This window comes from Oncorhynchus kisutch, linkage group LG17, assembly GCF_002021735.2.
Source record: "Oncorhynchus kisutch isolate 150728-3 linkage group LG17, Okis_V2, whole genome shotgun sequence".
Taxonomy (NCBI): Eukaryota; Metazoa; Chordata; class Actinopteri; order Salmoniformes; family Salmonidae; genus Oncorhynchus; species Oncorhynchus kisutch.
This window is the reverse complement of record NC_034190.2, coordinates 13,487,990-13,508,611: the sequence shown is the minus strand read 5'-3', so window position 1 is coordinate 13,508,611 and position 20,622 is coordinate 13,487,990. Positions and strand designations below refer to the sequence as shown.

General features: G+C 43.0%; 1 protein-coding gene across 1 annotated transcript in view; it reads left to right on the top strand.

The window, feature by feature from the left end:
- Nucleotides 1-20,622, top strand: part of gabbr2 (gamma-aminobutyric acid (GABA) B receptor, 2) — a 409,428-nt gene that overhangs the window by 1,402 nt on the left and 387,404 nt on the right. The window lies entirely within an intron of this gene.

The window sequence follows — 20,622 nt, the reverse complement described above, 5'->3', positions numbered from 1 at the left end:
CAACTTGTTTTTATTTTTGTATAATGCCTGGATATTGTCTGCTGTTGCATTATTTTTCGCCTGCAACGTTAGGTTACTGTTGCATTAACACAGGAGCATACACTATCGGATGTTGTCATTACATTTTGTTGTCTTTAAATGTTGACACATTTTGTCATCCTCAATTCATGAGCAAAAGGGCCGTTTTAGCTTAATTTGCGGTGGTTGGAGTAGGTTGTGATCAAATAACAATATTCCATCATCTCAGCTTTTTTATTTAACCTTTATTTAACTAGGCAAGTCAATTAAGAATACATTCTTATTTCCAACGATGGTCTACCCCGGCCAAACCTGAACGGGATGATGCAGGACTCCCAATCACGGCCGGTTGTGATACAACCTGGAATCGAACCGGGATCTGTAGTGACGCTTCTAGCACTGAGATGCCGTGGCTTAGACCGCTGTGCCACTCGGTAGACCAATGTGATTTTAAAACTAACCCTAATATTAACCCTAACGTAACCACACTGCTACCCTTACGCCTAACCTTAAAATAAGACTAAAAAGCTATTTTTCGTTTTCATTAATTTTTACATTAGGCTATAGCCAATTTTGACTTTGTGGCTGTGATAACTAGCGGAAACCAGTCATTATAGCAGTGATGCAGGATGTAATTGTTGTCACAATTAGGGAAAGGAGGATACCTAGTCAGTTGTACAACTGAATGCCTTCAACTGAAATGTGTCTTCTGTATTTAACCCAACCCCTCTGAATCAGAGAGGGGCGGGGAGATGCCTTAATTGATCAGGGGCAGAACGACAGATTTTTACCTTGTCAGCTCAGGCAGTGGTGGAAAAAGTGGTGGAAAAAGTACCCAATTGTCATACTTGAGTAAAAATATAGATACCTTAATAGAAAATGACTCAAGTGAAAGTCTCCCAGTAAAATTCTACTTGAGTAAAAGTATTTGGTTTTAATTATACTTTGGTTTGCTTAATATAAAGAATTTGAAATGTTTTATACTCTTACTTTTGATACTTGACTGCACCATTTTCCTGTTTTAAAAAAATGTACGCATAGCCAGGGGCATGCTCCAACACTCATTTACAAACTAAGCATGAGTTAAGTGAGTCCACTAGATCAGCGGCAGTAGGGATGACCAGGGATGTTCTCTTGATCAAGTGAATTAGACATTTTTCCTGTCTTGCTAAGCATTCAAAATGTAATGAGTACTTTTGGGTGTCAGGGAAATGTATTGTGTAAAAAGTACATCATTTTCATTAGGAATGTAGTGAAGTAAAAGTAAAAGTTGTCAAAAGTAAAGTACAGATACCCACAAATATGACTTAAGTAGTATTTTTACTTAAGTACTTTACACCAATGTGTACAGAAGCCTGTCAAGATTGATTTAGATGATGGTTAAATCTGAAATAAACTGAACAAGGTAGGTTATCACAAAACAGCCTGAACAAGTATCTGTGCAGTAGAGCCTCTCTAACGCCCCAAAAGCTCCTATTCAAACTCCCATTCACCAGCTCTGCAAGCATTCTAATGTCAAAATACGTTCGTTGATCACCAGATATAGAGTTTCGCTGAGCAACTATCTTCATTTACTCCCGTTACGGCCACTATATACTTCCAAGAAAGTTCTAAATACAAATGTACTGTACAAGCAACCGAAAACAAGCCTCTTCAGCACCTCTAATGTATTGAGCTGTTTTAATGGGATTTCCACCACCATTTCTCACATAATTAATATCATACAAATTGTAATTTGTAACATATCTACAAAATAGACGATGGACATCCACAAATTAATACATACCATACGAAAAGTAACATATCATACTAAATGGAGTGTCTCGGATTTACGTACAGAATAATACAAAATACTCTGAGACCAGGTTGGGTGCATGGGCATGGCATAGCAGTGATTGATTGAGGAGGCGAGAGAGGTGATATCGAGGATATTATATAAACATCACGTTACCTTGTCAACATAGAAGCAGGTTGAAAGTCAGAGTCCAAAACTGCAGCGCTCACTCAAGCTGATTTAATTGATGAGGTTTGCGGTGAATGGTCTCAGGTATCTTCATTGAGGAAACACGTTTGCAAAACGATCGATGTGACTGATTCCGTTATGAATGATGCAGTTTAAATGACCCAGGAGTTAATTTAAGTGTTCAAGAAACCTCATTTCCTGTTTTTAACTGATTTGTCAGTCTGTATTCTACAGCTGCCAGCATGTAGCTATTCACTGTACTATTTATTTACTGACTTATAAGACCCATGTCGGTGATAAACGCTATAGTCAGGTTGACGTGTGGAGGAAGGCTGTCACAGAACACTAAAAATAGGTTGCGTGCTGACTCCCGAATTACACCCTGTTCCCTATGAAGCACACTGCTTTTTCAAATGCATAAAGGCACAGGTGTTTCCGTGCCGCTGTGAAACATGTTCAAACAACAGTATAATCTGTCTGACAGCAGCAGGACAGTGATGAGTGGTCACGAATGGCATACAGTATGCACGTCCTGGGATCCACCTCTGCCCATAGGATTAAATATACTACTGACATATCTCCCCTGGTTGAAATATGACCTGTAAACAAGAGGTCAGTTGATCGGTCAGTTGGATATTACTTCTGGGAATGAATGAATGGATGGCTGATTGATGAGTTTAATGGCCAAAAGTGCCCATTGAGTTCAAATTGTAATGTTTTTGTATTCAGAATGTACTAATCAAGAATATAAGATTTTCATATATTTCTCTGGAAATAATAAGTAATAAATATTGTCATGGAGGAGTGATTTAACAGGCTAATGACTTATTTCCTATGAGTGAAAAAGTACAACAAACAAGACAAGGGAAGCATGTGTATTGGTGTTATCAACAGCTGTCAGGATGAAGATTCTTGCCAAGGACAACCATTTACAAGCAGTTGGAAGCCTTTTCTTTCTCACAAATCCTGCCACCGCATGATATTCAACAGACTGTTCAAAAGTGCAATTTACTATCGATGGTCTGTCTAGTAATTATATATTTCTTAGAATAAAACACATGGAAAATAGAAGAACACGTGAGCATCAGCGCGAGACTGAATACATAGTGTATCTAGTGTAATTGAATGCATGAGAGTATCACTGATTTTATTACTGTCTTTTCTTAATTCTATTCATCATAGATGGACACCTACATTAAATCAAATCAAATCAAATGTATTTGTCACATACACATGGTTAGCAGATGTTAATGCGAGTGTAGTGAAATGCTTGCGCATCTAGTTCCGACCATGCAGTAACATCTAACAAGTAATTTAACCGAACAATTTCACAACAACTACCATACACACACAAGTGTAAAGGAATGAATACGAATATGTACATAAAAATATATGAATGAGTGATGCCCGAACGGCATAGGCAAGATGCAGTAGATGGTATAGAGTACAGTATATACATATGAGATTAGTAATGTAGGGTATGAAAACATTATATAAAGTGGCACCTGTTAGGACGGTGGACACAGTTTAATGGTTATAATTCTTCCAAGAAGATGACTCTGCTGTCCTTGACAGCTTCGAGATGCTAGCTTCATGGTTCTGGTCTGTTTACACTCACCATTTTGTTGAGTGGCGAAGGGAAGGGTGTGTTATGGAATACTATACATTACGGGTTCCTGATTATGTCATCTTCTCTGTCTCTCACACACAGATACTTCCATGCATGGGCGTGCATAAACTCAATCTCTCTCATGCACTTTCTCTGTCTCTTTGTCTCTGTGTTTTATGCACGCAGTAGGACTGTATGGTATGGTGTGGTGCTGGGGATGGATGCTGCTGGGAATAGGGTTGGATGCTGCTGGGAATAGGGCTGGATGCTGCTGGGGGATAGGGCTGGAACGGCTGAGGACAGGGCTGGATGCTGCTGGGGAGGGGTGGATGCTGCTGGGGCTGGATGCTGCTGGGGAGGGGGCTGGATGCTGCTGGGAATAGGGCTGGATGCTGCTGAGGATGGATGCTGCTGCGAATAGGGCTGGATGCTTCTGGGAATGGGGCTGGATGCTGCTGGGTATAGGGCTGGATGCTGCTGAGGATGGATGCTGCTGGGAATAGGGCTGAATGCTGCTGGGGATAGGGCTGGATGCTGCTGGGGATGGGTGGATGCTGCTGGAGCTGGATGCTGCTGGGACTGGATTATTCTGGGAATAGGGCTGGATGCTGCTGGGAATAGGGCTGGATGCTGCTGGGATTAGGGCTGGATGCTGCTGGGGATAGGGCTGGGTGCTGCTGGGAATAGGGCTGGGTGCTGCTGGGGTTAGAGCTGGATGCTGCTGGGGGTAGGGCTGGATGCTGCTGGGAATAGGGTTGGATGCTGCTGGGGTTAGGGCTGGATGCTGCTGGGGATAGGGCTGGGTGCTGCTGGGAATAGGGCTGGGTGCTGCTGGGGTAGGGCTGGATGCTGCTGGGGGTAGGGCTGGATGCTGCTGGGGCTGGATATGGAGATCATGTCCAAACTCCCCTAACACCTCTGAGTACAGCTAAGAGGTGCTGTCTGGCCTGTGGTGCAAAGTGTTAGCCGAGAGAATGAGGTTGTAGCCAGTGGATTGAGGGTTTTCTGGTCTAAGCTGCTCAGCATGGATGGTGCTGCGAATAGGGATGGATGCTGCTGGGAATAGGGCTGGATGCTGCTGGGGTAGGGCTGGGTGCTGCTGGGAATAGGGCTGGATGCTGCTGAGGACAGGGCTGGATGCTGCTGAGGACAGGGCTGGATGCTGCTGGGAATAGGGCTGGATGCTGCTGGGGATAGGGCTGGATGCTGCTGAGGACAGGTCTGGATGCTGCTGGGGAAGGGTGGATGCTGCTGGGGCTGGATGCTGCTGGGGATAGGGCTGGATGCTGCTGGGAATAGGGCTGGATGCTGCTGAGGATGGATGCTGCTGCGAATATGGCTGGATGCTTCTGGGAATAGGGCTGGATGCTGCTGGGAATAGGGCTGGTTGCTGCTGGGAATAGGGCTGGTTGCTGCTGGGGTTAGGGCTGGATGCTGCTGGGGGTAGGGCTGGATGCTGCTGGGGATAGGGCTGGGTGCTGCTGGGAATAGGGCTGGGTGCTGCTGGGGTGGGGCTGGATGCTGCTGGGGATAGGGCTGGATGCTGCTGGGGATAGGGCTGGATGCTGCTGGGGATATGGAGATCATGTCCAAACTCCCCTAACACCTCTGAGTACAGCTAAGAGTTGCTGTCTGGCCTGTGGTGCAAAGTGTTAGCCGAGAGAATGAGGTTGTAGCCAGTGGATTGAGGGTTTTCTGGTCTAAGCTGCTCAGCATGGATGCTGCTGCGAATAGGGCTGGATGCTGCTGGGAATAGGGCTGGATGCTGCTGGGGTAGGGCTGGATGCTGCTGGGGATAGGGCTGGGTGCTGCTGGGAATAGGGCTGGATGCTGCTGAGGACAGGGCTGGATGCTGCTGGGAATAGGGCTGGATGCTGCTGAGGACAGGGCTAGATGCTGCTGGGGCTGGGTGGATGCTGCTGGGGCTGGATGCTGCTGGGAATAGGGCTGGATGCTGCTGAGGACAGGGCTGGATGCTGCTGGGGATGGGTAGATGCTGCTGGGGCTGGATGCTGCTGGGGATAGGGCTGGGTGCTGCTGGGAATAGGGCTGGGTGCTGCTGGGAATAGGGCTGGGTGCTGCTGGGAATAGGGCTGGGTGCTGCTGGGAATAGGGCTGGGTGCTGCTGGGAATAGGGCTGGGTGCTGCTGGGGGAAGGGCTGGATGCTGCTGGGGCTGGATGCTGCTGGGAATAGGGCTGGATGCTGCTGGGGCTGGATATGGAGATCATGTCCAAACTCCCCTAACACTTCTGAGTACAGCTAAGAGGTGCTGTCTGGCCTGTGGTGCAAAGTGTTAGCCGAGAGAATGAGGATGTAGCCAATGGATTGAGGGTTTTCTGGTCTGAGCTGCTCAGCAGTCGGCAGCACCGCTGTGTGCTGAGCAGCCATCTTCTAGTAGGAACACAGAGGCTTCATGTCTGAACCACAATACATCTCTTGTGTTCCAAATGGCACCCTATTCCCTATTTAGCGCACTACGTTTGACCAGGGCACATAGTGCACTACTTTTGACCAGAGCCCTATGTAGAGAATAGGGTGCCATTTGGAATACAAGATATGTACTGTGGTTCAGACATGGAGCTGCAGAGTCAAACACCATGGTAATGCTGCTAGCTCATTGTCACAGGGACCATCATCAGGGACCCCTGGGTAAAAACTCGCTGTAGGGACAGAGGCAGGCAAAGCTGCTCTCTGCTGTTGTCTGTCTCTATGTGTTCACATTACATAACTGAGTATCCATGAACATACTTAAATCTATATGTGTTCACTGTGCATAACTGAGTATCCATGAACATACTTATATCTATATGTGTTCACTGTGCATAACTGAGTATCCATGAACATACTTAAATCTATATGTGTTCACTGTGCATAACTGAGTATCCGTGTACATACTTAAATCTATATGTATTCACTGTGCATAACTGAGGATCCGTGTACATACTTAAATCTATATGTATTCACTGTGCATAACTGAGGATCCGTGTACATACATAAATCTATATGTATTCACTGTGCATAACTGAGGATCCGTGTACATACATAAATCTATATGTATTCACTGTGCATAACTGAGGATCCGTGTACATACTTAAATCTATATGTATTCACTGTGCATAACTGAGTATTCATGAACATACTTAAATCTATATGTGTTCACTGTGCATAACTGAGTATCCGTGTACATACTTAAATCTATATGTGTTCACTGTGCATAACTGAGTATCCATGAACATACTTAAATCTATATGTGTTCACTGTGCATAACTGAGTATCCGTGTACATACTTAAATCTATATGTATTCACTGTGCATAACTGAGGATCCGTGTACATACTTAAATCTATATGTATTCACTGTGCATAACTGAGGATCCGTGTACATACATAAATCTATATGTATTCACTGTGCATAACTGAGGATCCGTGTACATACATAAATCTATATGTATTCACTGTGCATAACTGAGGATCCGTGTACATACTTAAATCTATATGTATTCACTGTGCATAACTGAGTATTCATGAACATACTTAAATCTATATGTGTTCACTGTGCATAACTGAGTATCCGTGTACATACTTAAATCTATATGTATTCACTGTGCATAACTGAGGATCCGTGTACATACATAAATCTATATGTATTCACCGTGCATAACTGAGTATCCATGTACATAAATCTATATGTATTCACCGTGCATAACTGAGTATCCGTGTACATAAATCTATATGTATTCACCGTGCATAACTGAGTATCCGTGTACATAAATCTATATGTATTCACTGTGCATAACTGAGTATCCGTGTACATGCATAAATCTATATGTGTTCACCGTAATGTAAGCACAACTCAGTCTATGTACATACTTTTGTATACAGTATATAGTGTATGTGGACACCCCTTCAAATGAGTGGATTAGGCCATGTCCGCCACACCCGTTTCTGACAGATACAGTGCCTTGCGAAAGTATTCGGCCCCCTTGAACTTTGCGACCTTTTGCCACATTTCAGGCTTCAAACATAAAGACATAAAACTGCATTTTTTTGTGAAGAATCAACAACAAGTGGGACACAATCATGAAGTGGAACAACATTTATTGGATGTTTCAAACTTTTTTAACAAATCAAAAACTGAAAAATTGGGCGTGCAAAATTATTCAGCCCCTTTACTTTCAGTGCAGCAAACTCTCTCCAGAAGTTCAGTGAGGATCTCTGAATGATCCAATGTTGACCTAAATGACTAATGATGATAAATACAATCCACCTGTGTGTAATCAAGTCTCCGTATAAATGCACCTGCACTGTGATAGTCTCAGAGGTCCGTTAAAAGCGCAGAGAGCATCATGAAGAACAAGGAACACACCAGGCAGGTCCGAGATACTGTTGTGAAGAAGTTTAAAGCCGGATTTGGATACAAAAAGACTTCCCAAGCTTTAAACATCCCAAGGAGCACTGTGCAAGCGATAATATTGAAATGGAAGGAGTATCAGACCACTGCAAATCTACCAAGACCTGGCTGTCCCTCTAAACTTTCAGCTCATACAAGGAGAAGACTGATCAGAGATGCAGCCAAGAGGCCCATGATCACTCTGGATGAACTGCAGAGATCTACAGCTGAGGTGGGAGACTCTGTCCATAGGACAACAATCAGTCGTATATTTCACAAATCTGGCCTTTATGGAAGAGTGGCAAGAAGAAAGCCATTTCTTAAAGATATCCATAAAAAGTGTCGTTTAAAGTTTGCCACAAGCCACCTGGGAGACACACCAAACATGTGGAAGAAGGTGCTCTGGTCAGACGAAACCAAAATTGAACTTTTTGGCAACAATGCAAAACGTTATGTTTGGTGTAAAAGCAACACACCATCCCCACTGTCAAACATGGTGGTGGCAGCATCATGGTTTGGGCCTGCTTTTCTTCAGCAGGGACAGGGAAGATGGTTAAAATTGATGGGAAGATGGATGGAGCCAAATACAGGACCATTCTGGAAGAAAACCTGATGGAGTCTGCAAAAGACCTGAGACTGGGACGGAGATTTGTCTTCCAACAAGACAATGATCCAAAACATAAAGCAAAATCTACAATGGAATGGTTCAAAAATAAACATATCCAGGTGTTAGAATGGCCAAGTCAAAGTCCAGACCTGAATCCAATCGAGAATCTGTGGAAAGAACTGAAAACTGCTGTTCACAAATGCTCTCCATCCAACCTCACTGAGCTCGAGCTGTTTTGCAAGGAGGAATGGGAAAAAATGTCAGTCTCTCGATGTGCAAAACTGATAGAGACATACCCCAAGCGACTTACAGCTGTAATCGCAGCAAAAGGTGGCGCTACAAAGTATTAACTTAAGGGGGCTGAATAATTTTGCACGCCCAATTTTCCAGTTTTTGATTTGTTAAAAAAGTTTGAAATATCCTATAAATGTCGTACCACTTCATGATTGTGTCCCACTTGTTGTTGATTCTTCACAAAAAAATACAGTTTTATATCTTTATGTTTGAAGCCTGAAATGTGGCAAAAGGTCGCAAAGTTCAAGGGGGCCGAATACTTTCGCAAGGCACTGTATATATAACATTTAGCACACCGCCATGCAATCTCCATAGACAAACATTGACGGTAGAATGGCCTTACTGAAGAGCTCAGGGACTTTCAATGTTTACAGGTTAGCCAGGAGACCTTTTAGGTAAATTGTATTAATATGTGCATCTCGTCTTACAAGGCAAACCCATCCAGCATTGTTTTCACCTGCAGTGTGAATGATCGCTATTGATTTGAAATCTATATCTTCTGGATTGGAACTGCGGGGTGAATGTGTGGTGACTTTCCGGGGGGGGGGGGGGGGGGGGGGGGGGGGGGGGGGTAGAGGCTCGGGCTAACAACAGGAGAGGATGAAACAGGAGTGAGACGTCACAGATGGGGGAGACGCACGGAATCTAAATCCCTTCATTAGACCCACTCAGGAGGAATATGGGGAGATGTGGGGCTGTGACCCAAATGGAACCCTATTCCCTACATAGTGCACCACTTTAGAATACAGTTCTGGTCAACAGTAATACATTATGTCAATCGTTATGTCGGGAATAGGGTGACGTTTGGGATGCGACTTGTGATTTTATACGTCTCACTCCTCTCCCTCTTACAGCGATTCAACACCTTGTGTTGTCATTCATGGGGATGTCAAATATATTTCATCTTAAATGTCTGAGTGACAAGGCAGCTGGTGTGTGTTGCTGCTCATTAGAAGCTCCCAGTCTTGGATGTAAAAACAATCCAACTCCCGTATCTGGCTTCCGGGTTAAACAGTGTTAATACGTATTTGATCCTGCTTGGGTAAACCAGATATTCATGTGTTTATTTTTTGTAAGAAGCCATTTTAGTCATGTGATACCACTGGCCTCATGTACAGTGACATTACTTGTGTTTGAAAGATAATCCACAGTACAGCTATAGACTGGCCCTGTGCTTCTGAGAGGAACGAATGCTGTGTGATGTCACATTTCTACACACCTTGCAGGAGCTCCCATGGTGCAACAGTATGTGGTCTTGTTATGTTCGACATATACAGTATATGTGTAAGTATTTATAATAAGTATTTTTGTTTCAATTTCCAGGATATTGGGTTTAATTCAAATTATTTTATTTGTAAAGCACATTTCTTACAGAGGAATGAATTTCAAAGTTCTTAACAAATAAAATAAAAGCTGAGAGATTTCTAAATTATGAGAATTAAAATAGTAAAAGAATAATAAGAGTTGTAGTGGCACTTCAAACCGCTCTGAGGTATCTATAAATCTAGGAAACATTTTTATTTTTGCTCTCTCACATTTTGTGGCTGTACTGTAATAGTCACACATTCACACTTTTCTAAAATCATCCTAAGAATCCTATGTCAGAATAATTTGTTAGGCAGGATAGAGAATCTTCAATGGTTCGATTTTGTACAGTTTGTCAGCACATCTAACACTCTTTCTTGTCTGAAACTATTTAAACCTGCAAATTCAAACCAGCTCTCTCCGACGCTCTTCCCGAAGGGGTCTCACATGTACATGCCATATATAATTTAAACATCTCTCGTCCATTAGCCTTGACCCCTGAGAGGTCAACTCTTGTCATGAGAAAGGAAGGTAAGTAGGAAGAGATGCTGGGGAGAAACCGCTGTGAATTGAGGCTGGCACTGTCTATGTCCCAAATGGCACTCTATCCCCTACACAGTGCACTAGGGTGATTCCATACCCGAACAGCCCCCAAAATATTTTGGGTATCTCAGATTGTTCTGGCAATTCTCACATAGAAATGTAATTGGGAGTAAGGATGTTTAACATGCTTTGTATCATTTTAAAATGTATTGGTATCATGATGAAAGTGGCCATTTTAGGATCCGCACTCCCACCCTGAGACACTTCATGAATACAGGTCCTGGAGGAGATCTCAACCAATAATAAGAGACAACCTATTCAAGAAGAATAAATTAGCTTCCTTTCAATTCTAATACTGTATGATAACTGCTGGGGCAATTCCATTTACTGATGTTAGAATCAGCAGCTTTCAATTGTATTTCCCTCAATGAGGAATTCTGACTATTAAATCAAATGGTGCTGTACCAAGTCTTTTATTTGATTTATTATTTTTAAGTAGTGTATTAGTGATCTATTACCAGTCTGTTTGGGGAAAACAATCCACATTAACCAATGGTCAATTAATAGGTTACAAACAGAATTATCATTTAATTACCATAGTGAATTATTGTAATGTTTGCTTATGTGTCAATTAATCCCATAATGGATGGGTTGCCAGTTGGCAATTTGACACTAAAATAAAATGTCATTAATTAATTCAAATAAAATGTAATTCATACAGAATACCCTAGTAGGCATTTTAATTGGCTACTTCATATGGAGGACCAAAGTACTAAATATAATTAATAAATAATATTTTTAAATTATTTAAGAATATGTGCTGCATTATTATGAAATATTTTTTCATAATGTCACTTACTGTTTTTTACATATTTAATTTCATAATAATAGTTGTATTTCCCAATGGCTTTTTTCATTAGAACATTTATAATTTCATAATGGCGCCTTCTGAATTTCATGGCTTTTTTTATTTTCATGGCATTTTTCATTTCATGGCCACTAGTTCCATAATCGCAAGAGATATGTCAATCAATGCAAGTGGGCAGGTACAAGTTTTGAGAATGACACAAATATTAATTTCCACAAAGTTTGCTGCTTCAGTGTCTTTAGATATTTTTGTCAGATGTTACTATGGAATACTGAAGTATAATTACAAGCATTTCATAAGTGTCAAAGGCTTTTATTGACAATTACATGAAGTTGATGCAAAGAGTCAATATTTGCAGTGACCTCTGCAATCCCCTCTGGCATGCTGTCAATTAACTTCTGGGCCTGACTGATGGCAGCCCATTCTCACATAATCAATGCTTGGAGTTTGTCAGAATTTGTGGGTTTTTGTTTGTCCACCCGCTTCTTGAGGATTGACCACAAGTTCTCAATGGGATTAAGGTCTGGGGAGTTTCCTGGCCATGGACCCAAAATATCGATGTTTTGTTCCCCGAGCCACTTAGTTATCACTTTTGCCTTATGGCAAGGTGCTCTATCATGCTGGAAAAGGCATTGTTCGTCACCAAACTGTTCCTGGATGGTTACCAGAAGTTGCTCTCGGAGGATGTGTTGGTACCATTCTTTATTCATGGCTGTGTTCTTAAGCAAAATTGTGAGTGAGCCCACTCCCTTGGCTGAGAAGCAACCCCACACATGAATGGTCTCAGGATGCTTTACTGTTGGCATGACACAGGACTGATGGTAGCGCTCACCTTGTCTTCTCCGGACAAGCTTTTTTTCTGGATGCCCCAAACAATCGGAAAGGGGATTCATCAGAGAAAATGACTTTACCCCAGTCCTCAGCAGTCCAATCCCTGTACCTTTTGCAGAATATCAGTCTGTGCCTGATGTTTTTCCTGGAGAGAAGTGGCTTCTTTGCTGCCCTTCTTGACACCAGACCATCCTCCAAAAGTCTTTGCCTCACTGTGCATGCAGATGGACTCTCACCTGCCTGCTGCCATTCCTGAGCAAGCTCTGTACTGGTGGTGCCCCGATTCTGCAGCTGAATCAACTTTAGGAGACAGAAGCCTCTCCTTGAAGTTCTTAATGATCCGATAAATGGTTCATTTAGGTGCAATCTTACTAGCAGTAATATCCTTTTTGTGCAAAGCAATGATGACGGCACGTGTTTCCTTGCAGGTAACTATGATTGACAGAGGAAAAACAACGATTCCAAGCACCACCCTCCTTTTGAAGCGTCCAGTCTGTTATTCAAACTCAATCAGCATGACAGAGTGATCTCCAGCCTTGTCCTCGTCAACACTCACTCCTGTGTTAACGAGAGAATCACTGACATGATGTCAGCTGGTCCTTTTGTGGCAGGGCTGAAAGTGCTGTGGAAATGTTTTTTGGGATTCAGTTCATTTGTATGGCAAATAGGGACTTTGCAATTAATTGCAATTCATCTGATCACTCTTCATAACATTCTGGAGTATATGCAAATTGCCATTCTACAAACTGAGGCAGCAGACTTTGTGAAAATTTATATTTGTGTCATTCTCAAAACTTTTGGCCACAACTGTAGGTCATTGGTCCAACGCTCTGATATAGGTTTGTGGTTTTCATCCATTGTTGAACAGAGTATCTACATCCAAAATAGGGCAACACGAGATCGACTTCAGCGATATCTTTGACTTTAGGCACTATATTTTTTGTTATTATATATTTTTTAACAGTTACGGAGTTTAATGACTGTCATTGGAGAAAACTGAGGATAGATCAACAACGTTGTAGTTACTCCACAATATTAACCTAAATGACAGAGTAAAAAGAAGGAAACATGTACAGAGTAAAAAATATTCCAAGACAGGGCCTCCCGAGTCACTACAGATCCGGGCAGGTGTTAAGGAGTGCGGTTTGGCGTGTCATTTTTCGGAGGATGCATGACTTCACCATTCCCGAGCCCATTGGGGAGATGAGACAAGATTGAAATTGGGAGAAAAAGGGGGTAACCCCCCCCAAAGAAAAGTGTCCTAAACATGCATCCTGTTTGCAATAAGGCGCTAAAGTAAAACTGCAAAAGATGTGCAATGAAATTTGCTTAATGTCCTGAATGCAAAGCATTATGTTTGGGCTAATCCAACACAATACATCACTGTACACCACTCTTCATATTTTCAAGCATGGTGTTGACTGCATCATGTCATGTGTATGCTTGTCATTGGCAAGGACTAGGCACAGGCAAAACGCTAGAGGAAAACCTAGTTCATTCTGATTTCCAAAAGACACTGGAAGACAAATTCACCTTTCAGCAGGACAATCATCTAAAACACAAGGCCACTACTTTTGCCTTGCAATTTTGTTCAAGGGCTTTGAACCAATGACCTACCTACTTGACCTTGCCTACTTGCATTGATTGACATATTGCGATTATGGAAAGAGTTGCCATGAAGTGAAAAAGGCCATGATGTAACGATCGTCTGTGGTGGAAAAAGGTGAGGACCAAAGCGCAGCGTGGTAAGTGTTCATATTTTTTATAAAATAACTGAACACTGAACAAAACAACAAACGACAAACGAACAGTCCCGTAAGGTGAATGAAAAAAACACTAAACAGGAAAAAAATCACCCACAAGACACAGGTGGGGAAAGGCTACCTAAGTATGATTCTCAATCAGAGACAACGAACGACACCTGCCTCTGATTGAGAACCAAACCAAAACCACAACATAGAAAAAATAACATGGACTACCCACCCCAACTCACGCCCTGACCAAACTAAAACAAAGACATAACAAAGGAACTAAGGTCAGAACGTGACACATGAAGTGAAAAAGGCCATGAAGTGAAAAAGGCCATGAAATCTAGAAATACATACTGTGATAAGGTGTCATTATGAAATGTTCTAATGAAAAAGCCACTGGGAAATACTATGTATGATTATTCAATTAAATATGGTAACATTATTTTGAAAAGTGACAATGAAAAATTATTTCACAATAATGCAGCACTTATTCTTTGTAACGTTCGTCGTATGAAGGAGAGGACCAAAGCGCAGCGTGGTAAGTGTCCATCTTGATTTTTAATACGAATAGTGAACACTGAAACAAAAACAATAAAACGACAAACGAACAGTCCTGAACGGTGAAATAAAACACAGAACAGAAAATAAACACCCACGAAACACAGGTGGGAAAAGGCTACCTAAGTATGATTCTCAATCAGAGACAACTAACGACACCTGCCTCTGATTGAGAACCATACCAGGCCAAACTCAAACACAACATAGAAAACAGAACATAGACAACCCACCCAACTCACGCCCTGACCAAACAAAAAAAAAGACATAATAAAAGAGCTAAGGTCAGAACGTGACATTCTTGAATCATTTAAAAATAAAATGGTATATTTCATGATGTATATTTTAAAAATCCTTTATTTTTCATTGTGAGAATGTGGTATTTGATTATTTATTCATTTTTATATAAATCAAAAATGTTGTACTTTGGTCCATAAATTCACAGCTATTTGCTCCGGGTGGTTTTCCAAAAGATGAGCAGTTGAAATGTTTGTGTGTTTGTATTTATGAAAGTGCAGCTTATAATTACAGACCCTTTACTGATTTTGTGTCCCAAATGTCACCCTAATGCCTATGTACTGTAAGTGGAATAAGGTGCCATTTCACATCACTACAACAGGTGCTGTTTAGGGTCCAGTACATTATAACAGGTAATGTGTGTGACTACAGTATTTAGAATTGCCCTAGCAGTTTCTCCACAGGGCACATTGTATCTGTTTTGAGTTGATTGCATTTTCCCCCTCTCTTTTTGTTGTTCTTGTGAGGGAGTAATTGATAAAATTAGATTGTTATCTAGCAAGAGAGACTATATTGCTGTTATCAGCGTCCCTGGCCCCGACTGGCCTGTTGTGTAGACCTAGTCAAAGGCTAATCGTGTGGACTTAAGGAAATTCTGAATTTGAGTTCAAACATTCTTTCTTCGTCTTAAACGGCACTCTATCCCTACATAGGACACTGGTCAAAAGTAGTGCACTATATAGGGAGTACGGTGCCATTTGGGATGCACACTGTAAGAAAAGGCTGTTTGTTCAGGAGGCGTTTAGAATGTAACGTGCGATTGGGCTTGACCGGAATTGCTGTTGGCAATTTGCTGTTAAATAAGGGGGAAAAAAACAATAAGCAGGGATATGTTTGAAAAGACAATATTGTCACTGGCTTTTTGATTTAAATTAATTTCACATTTTCATTTGTGCATGTTATTATTGGAACACTGTTGCTTGTATTGTATTGTTGGTATTGATGCGGTACAGTGGCATCTTCTGAAGCCATTGCCTGTGTCCCAAATGGCACCCTAATGGCACTATGTAGGCAATGGGGTGCAATTTGGGACAACGACATTGTGTGTCTGTCTCTTATATTAGCCCACAAATGAGACCCACAGTCATACTGAAAGGTGCCGGACCGAGCAGCTGGCTGTCATTAACATTAAACAAACATCTGCTTTCTGATTCGCTCACGGCTACCAAGGGCTATAAGGATGATAACTTTTGAGGAATACACTTTAGAGTTGGGATGGGATTGATAGATAGATAGATAGGGGGAGAGAGATGTGGGAGAGGGGATAGAGAGAGAGAGTGGTGGGAAAAGGGAATACTGTAATGGGGGGGGGGGGGGAGATAGATAGGGGGAGAAAGAGTGGTGGGGAGAGGAGATAGATGGGGGAGAGAGTGGTGGGGTAGAGGAGATAGATAGAGAGGAAATGGTGGGGAGAGGAGATAGATGGGGGAGAGGGGGAGAGAGAGTGGTGGGGAGAGGATATTGATAGGGGGAAAGAGAGTGGTGGGAGAGGAGATAGGGGGAGAGAGAGAGTGGTGGGGAGAGCAGATGGATAGAAAGAGAGAGTGGTGGGGAGAGGAGATAGATAGACAGAGAGAGTGGTGGGGAGAGCGGATGGATAGAAAGAGAGAGTGGTGGGGAGAGGGGATAGATAGATAGACAGAGAGAGTGGTGGGGAGAGCAGATAGATAGACAGAGAGAGTGGTGGGGAGAGGGGATAGAAAGACAGAGAGAGTGGTGGGGAGAGCAGATAGATAGACAGAGAGAGTGGTGGGGAGAGGGGATAGAAAGACAGAGAGAGTGGTGGGGAGAGCAGATAGATAGACAGAGAGAGTGGTGGGGAGAGGGGATAGAAAGACAGAGAGAGTGGTGGGGAGAGCAGATAGATAGACAGAGAGAGTGGTGGGGAGAGCAGATAGATAGACAGAGAGAGTGGTGGGGAGAGCAGATAGATAGACAGAGAGAGTGGTGGGGAGAGCGGATGGATAGAAAGAGAGAGTGGTGGGGAGAGGGGATAGATAGATAGACAGAGAGAGTGGTGGGGAGAGGGGATAGAAAGACAGAGAGAGTGGTGGGGAGAGCAGATAGATAGACAGAGAGAGTGGTGGGGAGAGGGGATAGAAAGACAGAGAGAGTGGTGGGGAGAGCAGATAGATAGACAGAGAGAGTGGTGGGGAGAGCAGATAGATAGACAGAGAGAGTGGTGGGGAGAGCAGATAGATAGACAGAGAGAGTGGTGGGGAGAGGGGATAGAAAGACAGAGAGAGTGGTGGGGAGAGCAGATAGATAGACAGAGAGAGTGGTGGGGAGAGGGGATAGAAAGACAGAGAGAGTGGTGGGGAGAGCAGATAGATAGACAGAGAAAGTGGTGGGGAGAGGGGATAGAAAGACAGAGAGAGTGGTGGGGAGAGCAGATAGATAGACAGAGAGAGTGGTGGGGGAGAGCAGATAGATAGACAGAGAGAGTGGTGGGGAGAGCAGATAGATAGACAGAGAGAGTGGTGGGGAGAGGGGATAGAAAGACAGAGAGAGTGGTGGGGAGAGCAGATAGATAGACAGAGAGAGTGGTGGGGAGAGGGGATAGAAAGACAGAGAGAGTGGTGGGGAGAGCAGATAGATAGACAGAGAGAGTGGTGGGGAGAGGGGATAGAAAGACAGAGAGAGTGGTGGGGAGAGCAGATAGATAGACAGAGAGAGTGGTGGGGAGAGCAGATAGATAGACAGAGAGAGTGGTGGGGAGAGGGGATAGAAAGACAGAGAGAGTGGTGGGGAGAGGGGATAGAAAGACAGAGAGAGTGGTGGGGAGAGCAGATAGATAGACAGAGAGAGTGGTGGGGAGAGCAGATAGATAGACAGAGAGAGTGGTGGGGAGAGGGGATAGAAAGACAGAGAGAGTGGTGGGGAGAGCAGATAGATAGACAGAGAGAGTGGTGGGGAGAGCAGATAGATAGACAGAGAGAGTGGTGGGGAGAGGGGATAGAAAGACAGAGAGAGTGGTGGGGAGAGCAGATAGATAGACAGAGAGAGTGGTGGGGAGAGGGGATAGAAAGACAGAGAGAGTGGTGGGGAGAGCAGATAGAAAGACAGAGAGAGTGGTGGGGAGAGCAGATAGATAGACAGAGAGAGTGGTGGGGAGAGGGGATAGAAAGACAGAGAGAGTGGTGGGGAGAGCAGATAGATAGACAGAGAGAGTGGTGGGGAGAGCAGATAGATAGACAGAGAGAGTGGTGGGGAGAGCAGATAGATAGACAGAGAGAGTGGTGGGGAGAGCAGATAGATAGACAGAGAGAGTGGTGGGGAGAGGGGATAGATAGACAGAGAGAGTGGTGGGGAGAGGGGATAGATAGACAGAGAGAGTGGTGGGGAGAGCAGATAGATAGACAGAGTGGTGGGGAGAGCAGATAGATAGACAGAGAGAGTGGTGGGAAGAGCAGATAGATAGACAGAGAGAGTGGTGGGGAGAGCAGATAGATAGACAGAGAGAGTGGTGGGGAGAGCAGATAGATAGACAGAGAGAGTGGTGGGGAGAGCAGATAGATAGACAGAGAGAGTGGTGGGGAGAGCAGATAGATAGACAGAGAGAGTGGTGGGGAGAGCAGATAGATAGACAGAGAGAGCTGTTCGTTATGTGTAAATAATCCTTTCTACTGCAGTTTTTAAAAGACTTAACATTAGCCATGGAGAACTGCAAATATTTTGCTACTGCTCTCAATAACATTGAGATGGGCGGGGTTGATGGTATCCAAAATGAAATGATGAAATATACAGACCACAAATTCCAATTGGCTATACTTAAACTGTTTAACATCATCATCAGCTCTGGCATATTCCCCAATATTTGGAACTAACGACTGATCACCCCAATCCACAAAAGTAGAGACAAATCTGACCCCAATAACTACCGTTGAATATGCGTAAACAGTAACCTTGGGAAAATCCTCTGCATTATCATTAACAGCAGACTCTTACATTTCCTCAATGAAAACAATGTACTGAGAAAATGTCAAATGGGCTTTTCACCAAATTACCGTACGGCAGACCACATATTCACCCTACACACCCTAATTGACAAACAAACAAACCAAAACAAAGGCAAAGTCTTCTCATGCTTTGTTGATTGAAATGGAATGATGCCCTGCTATACAAAATGATGGAGTGGTGTTGGGTGAAAAACATACGACATTCTAAAATTGATGTACACAAACAAGTGTGCGGTTAAAATTGGCAAAAAGACAAACATTTCTTTCCACAGGACCAGGGGGTGAGACAGGGTTGCAGCTTAAACACAGCCTCTTCAACATATATATCAACAAATTGGTGAGGGCACTAGAACAGTCTGCAGCACCCAGCCTCACCCTACTAGAATCTGAAGTCTAATGTTTACTGATTTCTGATAAGTTGGTGCATCTGTCCCCAACAAAGGAGGGCCTACAGCAGCACCTAGCTCTTCTGTACAGATTCTGTCAGACATGGGCCCTGATAGTAAATCTCAGTAAGATAAAAAAGGTCCAGTTGCCAGGACCACAAATTCTAATTCCATCTAGACACTGTTGCCCTAAAGCACACAAATTATACATACCTCGGCCATAACATCAGTGCCACAGGTAACTTTCACAAAGCTGTAAACGATCTGAGAGACAAGGCTAGAAGGGCCTTCAAGGCAGAGCTGGTCCTGGGGCTCTGTTCACAAACAGAACCCACAGAGCCCTAGGACAGCAGCACAGTTAGACCCAACCAAATCATGAGGAAACAAAAAAGACAATAACTTGACACATTGGAAAGAAATGACAAAAAACAGCAAACTAGAATGCTATTTGGCCCAAAACAGAGAGTACACAGCGGCAGCATACCTGACCACTGGGACTGACCCCAAATTATGTAAATCTTTGACTATGTACAGACTCAGTGAGCATAGCCTTCCTATTGAAAAAGGCCACCATAGTCAGATCTGGCTCTCAAGAGACACTGTCCACAAAATGAGGTGGAAACTGAGCTGAGAGACAGACAGAGAGGTAAGTTTGTCTCGGGTTTCCGCACTGCTCTCCAAACTGTTTGCCTTGCTGTTGTCGGCTCTGGCTTGTGATCATGTGTTTCAAAAGCTTCCATCGATCGCTGCCCCAGCCATTTACGCAATAAGTTAACACATTGAATGTTTACTCTGCTAAGCTGGTTTCAATGTAGAGGGACCAAACAGATCTCTTTTTCTCAGTTGTAAGCACAAATTTAGAAAAGATACAACCTAGATTTCATCAAGGCCTATAATAGATACAGTGCCTTCGGAAAGTATTCAGACCCCTTGAATTTTCCACATTTTGTTAAATTACAGCATCATTCAAATATGCATTTATATATTTTTTATGATCTCATAAATCTACACACAATACCCGATAATGACAAAACAAAAACAAGTTTTTAGAAATGTTTGCTATTTTATTCAATATAAAATCTGAAATTTCACATTTACATAAGAATTTAGACCCTTTACTCAGTACTTTGTTGAAGCACCTTTGGCAGCGATTATAGCATTGAGTCTTCGTGGGTATGATGCTACAAGCTTGGCACACCTTTATTTGGGAGTTTATTCCATTCTTCTCTGCAGATCCTCTCAAGCA